We start from the raw sequence: 18,390 nt of genomic DNA, 5'->3' as shown, positions 1-18,390 counted from the left end.
GCATTAAAACAAGTGCTGCACTTAAGGAGTTTTTAATAGAATATGCTATTAATAGAATATTTTAAAGCTATAGGTACATTGTTTGAGCAATAAACATATTTCGATTGCTAGCTGAAAATACTGATTTTGTAGTCAGTATGGTTTACAATGACTACGCCACTTCTGGATGGTCAATGAATCAATATATCCTCTGTAAAGGTGTTAAATGTAGCGTGTAATGTGTTGTAACTACAAATGTAGTTACAATCCGACGTTAAAAACCAATGTCACTTTGATGTTTGTCCATCTGGCAACTCATTCATTCAGCTAGATCATTGTCACTTATGATAAACAGCTGCGATAATGCTTCGAAGGTTTCCACAAACCCGTCAAGCTTCACGTTCCCATAAGCACGTAGCAGCGGCTCAAATATCAGATTTCAAAGCTTGAGGAGGTGGGGCATCCAACAAAGATATATCACGGCTAATATGTCTGAATCACTTTGGCATTGTTTCAAATGCATTTCTAGTCTTTACTCTTGCAGAAGTGTTTGTAATGACAGCTTAATCTTATATACGTGTGTAAGCTCTCATTTGTTTTGATGGCTGCTACACCTCCTCTGCAGAGCATCCATTGAGAGAGAAAAAGACACACTCAGCCTGGACCCACCTCTGGAGGACGAGACCTCAGGGAGTCCCAAAGCGACGTCAGAGGAAGACCTGTGCTGAGCTGTTTTGTGTTGTTTCGGGTTGTGTGTGTGTTCTTGTGGGTGAATCTGCTGCTGCTGCTTTGATCTCAGGATTCACTGCACATAGCGATTTTCACATCCATCTGCACTTTCCAGCTTATAAAAAGAACCAGCAGGTGTAATGCAAGTGTACACAGAATATGTTTATCACTTGATAAAATGAATTGTGCTGTGTGAGCTTTTTTAAAAGAGAGTGTGTGTGTCAGTAAGATGCAATTTGTTAGTCCCCAAGACTTTAAACTACACCAGCACTTCATTTTGAGTCATCTTGCTCATTGAAACAATCCTACGTTTCTTGCCACTTCACTTCCATTATCCCCCGTCGAGGAAAATTGCCTCTCTCCCACCCCCCCCAACTCGCCCACCCCGCTACATCCACTCAGGAGATTGACAGTCACAGTGGTTGGAGGTGAATTGGAAAAACATCGGGTGCAGCCATAACAAGTGCCCTCTGGTAATGACAGGTTTGGCCGGGGTGTAAATTACCCCTCGTATTGCTGTGCTCGCTCAAGCGAAGATGCGAGCAGGCCGGCTGAATCGAGCTGTTTCTTCACTTGCTGTATTTCACATGGGCGAGGCAGGGGGACGGCAGTTGCGGATGTTTTATCAGGCGGCTTGTGTGGTTTACTTACAGAGCCGAGGCAGGGCCCTGTCGACTGTCAGTAATGGTTATCGCTGCTGCCTCTCAGGGTTTGCCTGGTTAAGCACTAATGCAATTGGGGAGATGGGGGGGGGGGAGCAGTAACAGCTCTATTTGAAACATAGCCAGGACAGCGGCAGATGAATCTCGCTGTTAGATGAGATGAAACTGCAGAGGCTGAGATTATGGCCTTAAGGACTCTCGTAGGAATTGTTAAGGTGGGTTCAACACTCTTTTAGGGTTTTTTAACCTTTACCGACCAGAGACCTCCAACTAGACTTTCTCAGTATAACTTTACAACAACTTCACACAAATTACACTTCTTTGGATTTCCCGTTCAAGCAGTCATCCAGTCCAACCAAAGACTTCCTTTTCAGGGAATTCAAGATGCTTATGGTAAAGTTATGTCGAGTTTACATTTCCGGATATTGCCTGTGACTCTCTTTTCCACTAATCTGGATCCCATACTTTCCCCAGTCTGCTGTGGTATTCCAGTACACATCCACCCACCTCCTAGATCCGGTAAACCGCTCAGTGCCACCCTGAGACCCATTTGTGTGTTTGTGCATTAGCACATTAAAGCTTTGCAGACAGCGACAGAGATGGAGGGCAGTAGCGGAAACAGGCAGATTCCTCCTGGCTGACGGCCAGCTGGGTTTTTAATGGCTGACCTGGCTCCCATTATCGGCTGTTAAACCCCTGACCCCCCTCTCTACCCACCCTCTGTTGCTCGAAGAGGTATGGTGCTCTTGGCAGCCGTGCAAGTACATCCAATCAATTGCTCTTAATAGGTGTGCAATTGTCCACTTCCCTCTGTATATTAATCTGGGTAACAACTGCTACCAGGCCCGAGCAGTATCGGAAAACACGGCGTCCTTTGACAGATTGGTAAATGAAATTAGGGACCAATGAATGGATTGTTACATCTCAAGGGACCTTTAAGGGTTGAATGAAGCAATATAAAGAGGACAGGATATGTGTCAATCAAAACATTAATGAGGAATTTTTAGGGGCGGCGTTGTATGTGATGGCTGTGATTCTAGAAAATAATGTAAAACAAAAGTAATATTTAATATCTTTTAGTTATTAACAAAAAACAAATAACCTATAACCTGTCGCCAGATTGACAACTCGGACAGTGTGGCCTGGCAGTCAGGTTGAGTTGTGGCATAAACAAACAGTGGCCAGCATTTCCCTGTTGTTTACCATGTTTGCTTGGACAGATGGCCACCCAACCTCAGAGCATCAGAGGCTTGAGTCATTCCACAATTAAACAGCTGTCCAGCCGGAAGCCACACACTCACCAAAAGCCACCCAGAGGAATATATTCACACTCTCTAGTTCCTTATTAATTTCCAACCTAATGTATCTCTTGCTCGCATGGCTTTGGTTATCTCTCCTGCCTTAAGTTCTACATCTGCTATGCAGATGCTACTATGATGCTACATCTACTATGCTACTTTATTGTAGCATCTTTTGCATGATGTGCTGCATGTCATCACTCTAGTTTAGCAGCCAGTGCTGTGGACGATCATGTTTAGGTCAATTCTCATTAATTCTCAAATATAATGCTGTAAATAAATAATTTTTTTACTCAACTGAATTAAGAATGTAAATTTCATAGGGAATCCTAGAATGTAGAAACACAGAGAGCTGTTTAGCATAAATGATAGATTTGTTCTTAAAATATTTTGCTTTCTAAAAAGAAATCTTACTGTATAGCATAATGCTTGGATTTATAGTGTACAATCACTCTTTATTTCTTAATAAAGTAAATATTTTTGACAGTGCAGGCCTGCCAATGATGTTGCAGATCATGCAGCCTGTTTCAAGTTGTAATTTTATAGATAAATTGGACTCTCAGAAGCAATGAATTCAGAAGAACACTGTGTTATTTTACCATTCATGCACATAGCATTGTGACAAGTATCCCGCCTGTGCTTCCATACCCATTTTGTTTATTTGTTTAGTGGCCTGCACTGTTGGAAAAAATACCGTAACATAGTTTTTCTGTAATTTGACAGTTTATTTAACCGTTTTTCAAAAAATATCTGTAAAAAACAGTAAAAAGGTTTATTTACATTGCTGTAAAACTGTTTTTTACAGTATAGTCTAATTAATTAGTCATTCCATTCCATCTATCCATGAATATATGAATTGCATGATGGAAATGCAACAAGTAAAGGATAATCTACAGGCAGCCTGTTGTTTACATTTATGCGTTTGGCAGACGCTGTTATCCAAAGCATAAAAATGCCTGGCCATTGGACAGTGAGTATATCCTTATGTCTTTTTTGTTGCTTGCATCAATGGTGAAAAGTTTTGTTGAGAGGGGGAGATAAGCTTAATATTTTTGATTAAAGATTACAAGTGCAAATGAATAATAAAGGTGTACACAGATAAATTAAAACTATAATTATAATAATCACTGCAATACTGTTAGAATATTCCTGTTTGATTTCATGGTGACGTAAGATGTTAAATATACAGAACAGATTGACTCGCACCTAAACACGGATGTAAAATCCAAACACACTATGGCTAAGTAATCATAGCCTATGAAACAATAATTATCCTCAGCATTATGGCTTTAAGGTGTTTTTCAGGGCACAAATTTATACCAGCATCATGGACAGCGCAGTAAAGAGGTGTTCAGATGAGTGTCTTACAGGAATTTGCCTGTGAACAGTGAAAGGCCAGCAAGGTGCTCCCTCTGCCAGCCCAGCAGCAGCATCAACACTCAGCCTATCAATTATTAAGCAATACAATTACCATCCAGTCAGTTATTTTACCTCATGGTTGACATTTCGAAACAGGGAGAGTGCCAAAGACAGGGCAGTGAGCGATGGAGGAGGGGGAAATTGCATGGGGTGAGTCAGAGTGTAGGAGTGCCATTAGGCCTCATTCACCTCCAATGAATGGGGTGTACCTGACTTCCCCAAACAGCCCGAACGATGTGTTTTGCTGCAATGCACCAGCAAAGACATCCAGTTTGCTTGGGTTCTAAATTTACTCCGTAAACTGAGCTCCGGTCTAGACTGAAATCTTAAAGGATTTACAGTCATCTTTTCATTGCACACTTAAATTAAAGACTGGCCATTCTGAAAGAAAGCCAATTACTCGCCATCAGCTTATTGATTTTCAGCAAACTGAAACATTGCTTTTTTAAAGAATAAGTTAATATAAAATCAGTTATTCTTATTGACTTAAAGTCAGAAACCTTCAGCCAACCCTGGGGCATATTTGTTTTATAATTTAACATGTCGAGTAATTAGCTAGGGGAGGGTGAAACTACGTATCTCATGCTTGTTATATTTTCCTCAAATACCAGCGAATGCAGCTATTAAGTATCACGAGCTATACTGCCTGAAAGCGTTTATAATTGTGCACCATGCCTGCTAAAGACAAGTTGCAAGTGCCACTGCAATTACATCTAATGGGTAATTGCACAGGGAGGATAATTATATATCATTTTCATGTCTGAAGGGGATTACTTATTGAATTTGATAATAATATTGCCACTGAACCGGCACCCTCTGCCTTTACTCTGTAGTGTTGTGTTAATGGAGCGTGTTTAGAAATCCTTAGTATGATTTCCCGAGTGCAAATATACACATCGAATCCAAACTTTTGATGCAGGATATACTGGATCAGAGAGATAACCGTAAAATGGCTGGTAAGTTACTATAATGAAATTAGATTTTACTACAATATCCACCGAACAAAATTATAAACGCAACACTTTTGCCCCATTTTATTTCTCAAATATGGTTCACAAATCTGTGTTAGTGAGCACTTCTCCTTTGCCGAGATAATCCACCCACCTCACAGTTGTGGCATGTCAAGATGCTGATTAGACAGCATCGTTATTGCACAGGTGTGACTTAGGCTGGCCACAAATAAAAGGCCACTCTAAAATGTGCAGTTTTACTGTATTGGGGACCTAAAACCAGTTTGTATCTGGTGAGACCACCATTTGCCTCTCATCTACTTTGCATAGTTAATCAGGTTGTTGATTATGGCCTGTGGAATGTTGGTCCACTCCTCTTCAATGTCTGTGTGAAGTTACTGGATATTGGCAGGAACTGGATTAACGCTGCTAATTCAGAGCATCCCAAACATGCTCAATGGGTGACATGTTTGGTGAGTATGCTGGCCATGCAAGAACTAGGATGTTTTCAGCTTCCAGGAATTGTGTACAGATCCTTGCAACATGGGGCTATGCATTATCATGCTGCAACATGAGGTGATGGTCGTGGATGAATGGCACAACAATTTTCAATTTTATGTCTCTATGTTCATAAGTCAGTGTTAAAAAAACTTTTTAAAAAATGTTTACACATTGCTGGTAGATTTGATCTGATCTCGGATCATTCCTTCAGAAAATGCTGCCTAAATTGACCATTTTGTTATGGAACACTGCAGTGTTTATTATAAATGATTTATCAGTAAAAGAGAGTAGGGCTATGTTGATGGTCCTATTAATGGTCAGGCTTCCAACGTTTAACAAACCCAAGCAATTCCCAACTGCCAATCCTTTTTCTCATTTCCTATTACTCAGTTATTCGTCACAACAATGAAGAAAACACCATTGTAACTTATGATTAAAGAACTTTAAATGCTTTTGCTACATTCATTGGATTGGCAGTAGCAAGCATCTCAAAAAGACAATCAATTTGCAACATGTATGCCAATGAAATCCCACAATGATAAAGCAACAAAAGCACTAACCCCTTATTAGACATTTAAAGGTTATTAATGAATATGAAGCAGTTTATGAATATGAGCAGTTTTTAAAGATGCAAAGTGGCAAACAAGGTTGGAAAGATTAACAAAAAATGCAAAAATTCAATTAATATGCTCATTCATAAATTGTGTAGCCTATAAGACTATGGCAAAACAAATATTGTTAACTATCATGATTACAATATCAATGGCTACCCTGCTTTGTAAACCATTTAAAGCTAACTATAAAGTTTTTCTTATTGGAATATTATTGCAATTATCAAGGTTTGTTGAAAAGAGAGAAAACATATTTTGAAAAGTCAACAATCAAGAGAAATAAAAACTTTAGTCTGGGTTACATTCTGGACACTTACAACATTTTCAGATTTTTTAAGCTGCACACCACACACCGCCACAATGTCAAGTTATTCAAACCTCATGTGGGACCATGTGACCTCTTGATGCTGAACTTCTTTAATATTTCCATCTGTTCTTGAGCTTCATGACCCCGTGAACTTCATTTCCATTGGCTGGGTGGTGTACAAATATAGATTCGAGTTGGTAATTCTGACTGCATGATACACTATTTTCTATGACGTTGTCTCAAAATATCTAATATTAATATTATCTTTGTTAACAGGGCCAAAGCAAGGGACACAAAACAACAGTTATGACCAGAATATGACCAGTTTTAAACAGTTCATTAGTACATTGGTATTATATTTTATTTGAAAAAGTTGTGAAAATGTAAATCTCTGTTTTTTTTACACCTTTATTCAGACAGGATAGTAAAGAGCTGACAGGAAAGCATTGGTTAGAGATAGGAGAGCTTGTTCGGCAAACAACTCTCGAGATTCTAGTCTTTAATTGTGAAAATTCTTAAATTGTGAAAAAGTGTGAGTTGTTTTTGTGATTAGTGTCGTTTGTCCTATTTGACAAAATAAAAAAGGCAGTGGCAATTTTCTAAGTAAAAATAGCAGTAGATTCTGTTTACACCAAGTGAAAATAGCAGCATTTCTTAGCGATTCGCTAAGCTTCTTTGGATTAAGTAGAAATAGAAGTTAGATGCTATTAGTACTCATAAATAATGTCAGATAACGTTACTATTTGCACTTCATTATTGTTGTGCTTTAAACATTATGCAACAACAACATAGTGCAATTCATTAAATTTATCAAAATTAATAAAAGGATGGCAACTTATTGAGATTTCAAAGCCTTATATCTACCCATAACCTTACCCTTAACCTAAACTTTATGAATCAAAATGAATTTTAAGTCTTCAATCAATTTTATTGAAAACAAGCGCCTTTATCATCTGCAATGTGATAGAAAAGAAAAAGCATGTTTTCAGCAAGAGGTGGATTCAAACCCCAGCCTCCGGTGCCAAAGCTATAGACACTTTAAACCTTACACCACTGAAGTCGCTGTTTGAAATGGCGTCGTTCTTATACTATCTCTTTTCCAATCAAAAATTGGTGGGCGGAGCTAGTTCAAATAGTGTCTGCCAACAAGGCGGGCTATTTGTTCTCAGTTTAAATAGACAGTCCATTAAAAAATCTCGAAGTGTCTTAGTATTTGTATGGGAGTTTTTGTGGTTCTCAATGGGATGACATTATGGTTGATTTGTGGATACGTTCTGTCTAGAACATCTTTAGCAAATCAGATTGCGATGTATCCAGTTGATATTACAATAACTTCACATGTTCGCGATGCTGTTTGTTGTCATTCTCTCAATGGGAAATAAATGACAAAATGAAAATATGTTCAGCTACGTACTGAAGCAAAGAGCATCATTTCAGCATGTAAAACAGTTTTGATGTGAATGTAAAGGCTTATTTTCTATTGGCTATGCCTCTTAAGTCACATATTTTCATATTCAGACAGGAAATTTAGGATATTGCTTACATTTGGTTTACATTTGCAAACCACACAAAGAAAATGCTACCGTATATGGAAATGCTACTGTTCAACTTTCCTCTGCGTAAACCTCTCCCGTTCTTTTGTTAATATTAGATGATGCTTTTGCCGATGTGCATAACAGCCCTGTGTGGATGGAGAAAGGTCACGTTTTCTGTGTTATTTTATGCTAACGCATCAATTATATCATCACTCGGGCTGATATATCGAGCCAAAACATGAGTCAGTAGCACCAGGTCTGGCTGTATATATCTGTTTAAAGAGCACAAAACTGTTTCGCCACTGATTCAGCCTTATTTAAACATAAGATGGTCACGATCTGACATGCTCGGTCTCGTGAGCAAGGCCCCGAGTCTGTTCTGAAATGGAAATTAATAAATAAATACTTGTTATGAAAGCCTTCTGTCGGCATAAACCTGCGCTATGCGTTTGCTTTGATGACTTGTTCGGTTGAACATTTTACCCATAGCACGAAACACACACTGCAGATGTATGTCTAGTATTTTGCGAGGTGATCTGATCAGATCCTGTGACAAATCTTCAGTCTACCTGTTTTTCTCTGGGTGGCAAGAGCTTTGCCTGGCCTGGCGCTGAGCTAAAGTGACGTCAGTACAGGGGTCTCCAGGGAGGAGGCTGAGTCAGAAACAGGGCTGCGGCTGCAATGCTTTACCAGCGTCACACACAAATATCTGCATTTGCATTCCTCAATACACCTCGACTAGTCGACTTTTCTGCCTATTTGCGTTTCGGTTTTTATGCTATATTAGTTTTGTAATTAAGGTGGGGATGTGGAGGGAGACTTTTTTTCACCTGATCTGTATTATAATATTTTAGTGAATATATTAAAGATTTACTACACACATACTAGACACACTGTTTGTTCTTCAAGGCCAGTTTTCCAGGTTCTCAGCTTAGCATGCTGGAGGCATTGTTTTATAGTTAATTTAGAATGAGTTCTGTTAAATATAATTTTGTTATTTTGTCGCCCATGAACCCATAAATGAGACCAATGACACATACAAAGGACTCAGCACAGATGCCACAGAAGCAGGCAATGGAAATTTGCGATTTTAGTCATCATTATCAGATGGCTTTGCGCAAGCCCTACCTGAGGCTTTGTCAAAGCGTACGTCTGAGTTATGCATGCTGTATCTGATTCAGCTCTTGAATTGTGTTGTTTGGAGAGATGCAGACTTGTAGGGAAGAAGTGAGGTAGCAAGGCAGAGGCAGGTGCTTGCCAAGTGGCCATTAGAACTGCCATCTGGCCCAGCTCGGCTAGATTTTGTTCTCTCTTTCATTGGCCGTTCTCATGGGAAATCTGTATTCATTGCCCAACACAGGGACAGAAATAGAGACAGAGGCAGCGAAAAAGAGGTGTGAAATTTTGTAAATTGGAATATATAACGGCTGGAATTACCTCTAAGAGTCTGTTGGTGATGACGTACGTTAACAGGTGTTTTTATTTTTTTATATGTGTGTGTTTACATATACACATGATGTCTGGGTTGCACCAAGAATTAAATGCAAATGATAAATAAGTTAATTTTGCAGTGGTTTTTTTGTATTGTTTATGGATGTCGAATATGGATATGGTTGTCGAATTTACATTTAATGATTAATTTCTCTTTGATCAAAGTGTAAATGTGCTAGTAATAATGAATGTAATGCTGGTCCTGTGTGGAAAAAAAACCCTGAATGATGCTCCTATGCTGCATTTATACATGCAAATGTTAAAAATATCCAAAGGAATGTGCCAGGTTCATGGGTACTTTGCTGCACCTGAATTGTTGATCTTGCAATATAAGATGCATCTGCGATACAAGGCCCTCAGGCTTTGAGACTTCTTCTCAGTCCGGTGGCTCCAATCGGTTTATTTTGTGTGTGGTGCATTAAGATCACCAATATCTCAATCTTGACAAACAGAGAGAGAATATCTGTGACTCATGACATTAAACAGAGCCTGAACATATTGTGTGTATAAGAGCTCTATGATTTATTCAAGGGATAGTTGCCCATATGTTACTTCAAACCTTTGTATGAATTATTTTATGCTGCAGAACACAAATTCATATATTTTGAAGAATGTTGGTAGCCAAACCATGTTGGCCCCCTATTGACTTCTAACCACTGAGACATTTCTTGAAATATCCTCTTTTGTGTTCCATTGAAGAAAGAAAATCATAAAGGTTTCAATGAATTATACAACCAATGAGTATACAACCTTTATACCTTACCGAACTGCCATTATGGACCGTGGTCAAGTTTTTGCATGTACACTGAGATGAAATCCTGCATTAAACATGTATATATATGAATAGCCTACTAAGCACATGTTTTTGAGTAATCACTTACCAGGAATTCATTGGTTGCAATCTTGCTTCCTTTTTGCCTCTGGTATTACCTGCACAGAGCCTCCTTCAGATAGTCATCTCTCTCTCTCTCTCTCTCTCTCTCTCTCTCTCTCTCTCTCTCTCTCTCTCTCTCTCGCTCTTTCTTCCCCCCTCATTTTCCTCCTTTCTACCAGGGCCAACAATCTCCTGATAAAAGTGCAGCATTGAGGGACAAATTGCCCCAACAGCTCAATGATTCTGTCAGTGCAGTGTGTCGGCTAACACCACTGTGACAGAGGCTATTACTCACAAATAGGTCTCTCAATAAAGCAGCCGGGCCCATGAATGGCTCATTCAACCGTTTCTGCTAAACAGGAGGAGATAAAAGGATGGAAAAAATCCACACAAACAATATAAATATAAATAACAAGCTTGACAATTGGCACTCAAAGAATGTCTTTACTCCTGTGAATGAGCCTGTTAATCTCATCCAACAAGCTAAAGGAAATAATACAACAGCATCCAATTTTTGTTCCGTTAAAAAATTGGACCCCTGTGATTCCTCGGAGAGTGCAGTTCATTGAGACTTTGGGAGAGAGAATGTATTGAGCGCTTTCCACCATTGCGCCGAACCATTCTAAGCACAGTCTGAAACTGATACAGTTATGTTTCCATGTGAGCCTGGTTCGACACGTCAAGATTACAAACTGTTTAACGTGCTGAATCATGCAAATGATTCTCTAGGAATCCCTGGCATTCTTCTCCGCTGGTTCAAATCCTACATCTCCGGCAGATCCTTCAGGGTGTCATGGAGGGGCTCCTTGTCCACTGCTCAGTACATGATCACTGGGGTCTCTCAGGGATCGGTGCTCGGACCTCTGCTTTTTTCCATCTACACAACATCCTTGGGACCCATCATACGGGCACACGGCTTTTCCATCACTGTTATGCTGATGACACCCCGATTTACATCTCATTTCTCCCGGACGATACCACTGTAGCAGCTCTCATTACAGCCTGCCTAAAAGACATCTCAGCTTGGATGAAAGGGCATCACCTCCAGCTGAACCCTGCCAAAACAGAACTACTCGTATTTCCGCCACACCCTATGGTGCGACACGATCTCACGATCTCACCATCCAACTTACCAATACCACAATTACTCCTTCCAAAAGAGCCAGGAACCTCAGAGTCATATTTGATGAACAGCTGTCCTTCAATGATCTCATTGCAAAGACAACGCGGTTATGCAGATTTCCCTTTTTCAACATTAGAAAGGTTAGACCCGTTCTCACTGAGCATGCAACACAACTCCCTGTCCAGGCCCTGGTAATCTCAAGGTTGGGCTACTGCAATGGTCTCCTTGCTGGTCTTCCTGCTAAGGCTATCAAACCACTCCAGCTGTTTCAGAATGCCGCAGCACGCCTCGTCTTCCAGCTGCTCAAAGGGATAATGTGACACCCCTTTTATATCTCTCCACTGGCTACCGGTTGAAGCCTGTATCAACTAATGCTTGCCTACAGGACTTACACTGGATCTGCACATACTTTCACACGCTCCTACACTCCTACACCCCATCAAGCACCCTGTGTTCAGCAAACGAGCAGCATCTTGTATTGCCTTCTCAAAAGGGCAGTAAATCGCTTTCCCCCTAATTCTCCTTCACTACTCCTTCCTGGTGGAACATCCACCATCTCTCACAACATAAAAACACAACTAAAAAATCTCTTCTGTGAACACTTGACAGACAAATGAAAAAAAAACATAATCCTCTCTTCCTCTCAACAGGTATTGGTCTGGCTTTTGTTGAAACTAGTAACTTTGTATTAGCACCTGTTGTATTATTGCTCCTGTATAACATATCGTTTATTGCTCTCTGAACTCTCTGTAAGTCGCTTTGGATATAAGCATCTGCTAAATGACTAAATGTAATGAATACACGCAGAGGTGTTATAGCTCAGTCTCTTGTTACCAAGGCAGCATGTGACGCGTTTGTGTCCAGCCCTGCGGTGGAAAATGAAACCATTTATGTACCGGCTGACATGGGTCAGCAAGGAGTGCAACAATTAATCAACGGAAAAGATTCTGCACGATGGTCGAATAACACTCATCTTGAGAGAGACTGTTTAAAAGTTACTCTGCGAGCAGCATTAGAGGAATGAGTCACATTTTATTAGTAATGCCATTTTAATTCTTGACACCTGTTATTTCACAGCTGGGGGGTGCGGGGTATGAATGGCAAGTGAAACATTCCACCTGCTCTTGTTTGTTATTCTGTTGTGAGCGTAAAGCTGTTTACAAAGAATCCCTCAAAACCAGGTTTCATAGCAAATAACTCGAGCCCACCTTTTTGTAGCGACAAATTTGTAATTAATGTTTGCGCATAAAATTATATCTACTGTATCATGGACTAATGTAGCTTATATCGGGCTGCAACTGCATGTAAAGTTTTTGTGTGGTGAAGGGAGGTTGAATCTTTGCTGACGCAGCCTCTGTAGCTGTCAGGTGTTGCTCCTGAGCTCCCAACTGCGTCTGTGACCTGTCTAACCTACTGATGCTTTTACCATGTTCTTCCTGTCAAAGTCCTTCTCGCTCTCTGACACACACACTCTTTCTCTTTCTTTCTGTATGCCATGTATGGCACAGTTTTTGGCACAAAACCAAGGTTTCTGTCATGTTCTAACTCTAAAATCACTAATTTCTGCTTCGCTCTTTGTGCCTTCTTTTGAAAGAAAATTAACCCTTGGATAAGTAGCTACGCTTGCAGATTCACCCTTAAACTACAGTTGAACTTTGTGAAGGTTGTATTAATCCAGTCTGATTGACCAAGGCGAGAGCCATTAGATTGCCCTTGGGCATGTGCTCTAACGCGTACCCACGTAAAAACTGCGTCATCAGCGCCTTGTGGTTTACTTATTTCCTCATTTAGGGTGTCTGAATTAACTTGATCTGTTTCCTCCATTTCTGACATAGATAATGTGGATGAAGCTATTTAGGTAACAATTAAGCCATGGTTTGACCAGAGAGCCGCTCAACTTGACACTCAGCTCATTAAGTCTTACTTTTGATTAGAGGCTGGATTGAGAGAAGATGGGGCTAATCGTGACTCACCCATCATTAACATTAACATTTTAGGCTTGCTTCAAAGACAAGACACATAAATGTCGACTCATCAGCCACCCCTCCCGTCTCCGAAATGCACACGCTAACATTTACACTCTGTTCCCTACACGCGCAGCCCCCAGACAATGATCTCCCAGCTAGCCATTGATTATCAATAATGAATGTGAAATGGGGGAGAGGAGCGTGGAGGCCTGAAGCGGGATTAGAAACTCTTTTGCTTTTGATGCTCCTTGCTGATTTGTCCTTCAGGAAGGCTTTGTGAAGGGATTGCTTCCGTGACCGCCTCCCTCATTCTCTTCACTTTTTCTCATGTACAGCTTCTCCCCTCTCTCTTTTGATTGAGACATCCAGACAGGTTAAGAGAATGGGATGATGAGCATCATAGTTGCCCTATCTGGAAAATCTTCTTATAAAAAGAGCAACCATTAACATGACTGAGATACATTTGATAGGATTTGTCTGGTGAGCATGATCAGACCATTACCACAGAATGTATTAGCATTAGTTGTGATGTGCTTTAAAGGGATAGTTCACCCAAAACATAAATTCTGTAATTTATTACTTTCCCTCATGTTGTTTCAAATCTGTATACATATGATTTATTCAGAAGTACACAGAGAAAGATATTTGGAAGATTTCTTGTAACCAAACAGGTCTGGGGCACCATATACTCTCAAACTATGGTATATTTTTAATTTCTTCTATGTAAAGCACTTTGAATTACCCTTGTGTATGAAATGTGCTATATAAAAAAACTTGATTTGCCTTGCCTTGACTAGTCAGTGGTGCCCCAAAACTGAACCGTTCCTTTAAAGAAGCTGTTCCATTCCATTGGAAATTCCCGCCCTTCATACCGGTATGAAATTCTTACATTTACATATATGCATTTGGCAGACGCTTTCACCAAATACATTGTATTGTACTATAGATTTGTTTCTGATTATGTGGAATCTCCTGGGATTGAACCCATGACATTTGCGTTGCTAGTGCCATGCTCCAACCACTGAGCCAAAGGAAAGCAATTTTCGACAAAAATTTGCACTGTTATATTTTATACATCTACCGCACATTCTTCCAATTACTACTCGAATCATCTGGGTGGCTTTTGGCCAACAAGACAACTGGCAATGTTCACTGTAAAAAAGATTTATTTTATGGAAAGAATTTAACCTCCTATACAAACCACCCGTGTTTAATGTTTGTCTTAACTTTGCATGCATTTCAAATCTCTTACCAATGACTTTCTCAAGTGTTGCTTTTGGAGTGATTAATGTTCAGTCTTGATTAGAGAAGAAATGTTGTTTAACTTCTGACTACGGATGCTTTTGACTGTCAAGAATCTCTTGAGATCCACATGAAATTATTCTGGTTAGAATGTGATTGCAGTCGAAATGCTCAATTGAAATGGAAAGGTTTGCATGCTAACAATTACAAGCACATGTCATCTCTGTGTCTTGAAAATCTTGCCTCAAAACAATCTTACTTTGATAAAATGTACAGTAGAAGTTGAGAGGCTGTGCATGTTGAATCAATGTGACCCTCGATCAAGCATTATATAGAGCGTTTATAGAGCATATTGATAGAGCATTATATACTGTCTTCAGATAGTTCACAGATTGGACAAAAATAGAAAAGAACTTTAGTTGGGTTCTTACATCATTGTAGTAGCTGCTCTCATAAAACTAATATGGTTGTAAAATGTGTAACTGTAAAAAATGCTTTATTTATATATTCTATTTATTTAAGGATAATAAACCTGCCTGATGGTCTGTGTCGAAGATGTCTCTATCTCCTTGTTTTATCAGAACCGCTAGTACAAATTAGACTGTTTATGAGAGCTATTCCCAGGCCCAGCAGACAAATTTGCAGTAGTAAATCGGTAACCTGCGGGGTATTTCCTGTGTAGTCTGTGTTCAATTGCACATGATTAGCAGGGAGAGTTATCCTCTGCCACTATTAGAGTCAGATGGTTAGTCTGTAATAGAAAGGAGAATGTATTCGCATATCAATAAAATGAGATAAACATAAAATAGACACTGTAAGAAGGCTCGTTTTATTTAGCATGTTACTTTAAAAAAGGAATTTAACTCTGAAGTAAGCTCCGATTGTGATGGCAAAACTTTTGTATAGAAAACTTTTTGTGAACTGTTTGTGGAATGAGTAAATATACCTTATTTATAAAAATGTTTGAAATCCAAAACAATTTTAGCATGTGTTGTGAGGAGCAAAGTGTTGTTCACTCTTGATGTAGTTGTCACACATTTTTACTTTGGTAAATATTTCTAAACGTTGTTTTTACTACAGTCCTTCTACAGACCCTCAGCAACAAAAAACAATTAAAATAATTCCACTGTTGCCTGGAAACATAAACACAGTTTTTTAACACATGTTGACAAATTATCATACAATCTAACATATGATGTGACAACTTGCCCCATAATTCGTGAAGGTAAATATATTTATTTTACACACATCTCCGGATCATGGGTTCTCTAAAACCTTTTCTTTACTGTGTCAGACTACTCTACACAAGTTTAGTTATGGAGTAACTTGATTGCAGCTGTCGGTCATGTATGCAGTGAATCCAAACTTGCACTTGAATATCTTTCAAAAGAAAGAAACAGTCTAGTCTGATACAACTGCTGAGTCTAGAAAGGATGACAATAAAGATTTCCTCAGCAAAGGTGAGAACTACTTAACAAATCCTCACAGGAACAATGTTTCGAACATGTCTCAACTGGCAATCTTTACATTTACATTTGGTCATTTAGCAGACGCTTTTATCCAAAGCGATTTACAAAGAGTTCAGGGAGCAATAAGCGTTCAGGGAGCAATAAGTGTTCACGGAGCAATAAGCGATATGTCATACAGGAGTAATAATACAATAGGTGCTAATACAAAGTTACTAGTTTCAACAAAAGCTAGGCCACTTCCTGTTGAGAGAAAGAGAGAGGGTTAGTGTACATTAAAAAAAATGCATTTGTTTGTCAGGTATTCACAGGGTTTTAAGTTTTTGTAATGTTGTGAGAGATGTGGTTGACCGGACCAAGTTAGGAAGAATGTTCCACCAGGAAGGAGTTGTGAAGGAGAATGAGTAGTGTGGTGTTGGTACATTAATGTACCGCTAGGTGGCACTCGATCTACTTGAGTTGCATAGAGAGGCAGAGATAAGAGAGAAGAAGAAGTTTAGATATGCTGAGCTTGTGCATGAATGTTATCCTGAATGTGTTAGCCGTTAATAAAGATACTGAAAGGAATCTACAGTTTCCAGCTTCTTGTCTACATTAAGACTTAACAAAATTGGCGACGAGGATGTTTTTTTGCAAGATTTTCTGAGGATGGCTTCAGTAAGTGCTCTTTTTCCCAACCCCGACAGCGTCCAAAGGCCAAAATTAAAGCATGTACCTCATCAAAACCATCTGCTTCTGCTCCGGTGAGCCTGCTGTACCGCTAGTCGCATGGCAGAAGATGTTCCAGAACTACATGCTAGTCATCAGTACTACTGGGGATTTATGGTCAGAAGCCAGAAAACAAGCTTTGCTTCTCCACTGCCTCGGAACCGAAGGTCGGAGATTGTTTTATACACTGCCTAATACCGTTGACGATCTGGCTGATGCTATTATGGCTTTGGAACAGCACTTCGTTCCGAAAATAAATGTGGTCGTGGAAAAACATGCTTTCAGGAAACGCATACAGAGGACAGATGAAACGGTAGTGCAATACATTGCTGCATTGAGAGATTTGGCGACTACTTGTGAATTTGCTGACAATCTTTACGATATGCTGCATGATCAGCTTGTTGAAAATATTGCTAACCCTCGCATTCGTAAAAGATTATTAGTGGAATCTAAACACTGGAGACTGCAATTACAAGTGCCACACCGTTAGAGATCGCTGATGCTCAGGCGAAATCGCTGGCTAAGAGTAACCTCACTCCGGTACAAGTAGTACATGCCACTCCTGCTTCTGGACGACAGTGTCCGTCAGCTCGAACATGCTTTCGCTGTGGCTCTGCTGGACATTTGAACTGCCCCGCAGCATCTGCTAAATGAAACAATTGCAATAAGATTGGACATTTTGCACGAGTCTGTCGCTCTGCTCCTACTCATTCAGTGCATTCAGTTGAATTGCCAAAGGTCTGTGTTCTCCATCTGCCTAGAGCAACTGACCGTTTGATGTGTGATGTGACCATACATGCCTCACCTGCTGCTAACCCTGTGTCTCTTCTACTTACCGTGGACTCTGGTAAGCAACTGTATGAAGTGCATTTTCGCCACTGTGCCATTGCAAGTGCCTGCTGCTCGCTTAGTTACTTACTGCAGTACTAGGATGTATCTGCTACGGTAACTAAATATGGCATTACCTGTCCTGTACACTACTTCATTGTTGAAAATGACACTTCTTTGCTAGACATGGATCTGATTTAGGGACTTCAGCTGCAATTTACTGGATCCGCATGTGTGTGGACCTGCGAGGGCCCAACAATGCAGTTTATAGTAAAGTGAAAGTGACCTATTTGTCAGTTATGGTGAACCATACCTGAAATGTGACCACTGCATTTAACCCATCCAGAGATTGGTGAACACACGTACATCCAGAGCAGTGGGCAGCTATCTGCAGCGCCCGGGGAGCAAGTAGGGGTAAGGTGCCTTGCTCAAGGGCACATCAGTCGTTACCTGCCGGCCCTGAGGCAACTGTCTGGTCATGAGTCTGACTCTCTAACCATTAGTCCACGACTGCCCATAGTAGTCTGCTCCCGCTGGTCATCATTCTTAAAGATTCCTGAACGTTGCAAATTATCTGCAAATCTGGACCACCAAACATCATCGTGTGGGGACGCTCGCTTCAAGAACATGATCAAGCACTATAGAAGGTGATGTAACGTCTCAAAGATGCTGGGTTGGTGTTGAATAAGTCAAAATGTCA

Source organism: Barbatula barbatula, assembly GCF_947034865.1.
Source record: "Barbatula barbatula genome assembly, chromosome: 1".
Classification (NCBI taxonomy): Eukaryota; Metazoa; Chordata; class Actinopteri; order Cypriniformes; family Nemacheilidae; genus Barbatula; species Barbatula barbatula.
Note: the sequence above shows the minus strand (reverse complement) of the source record.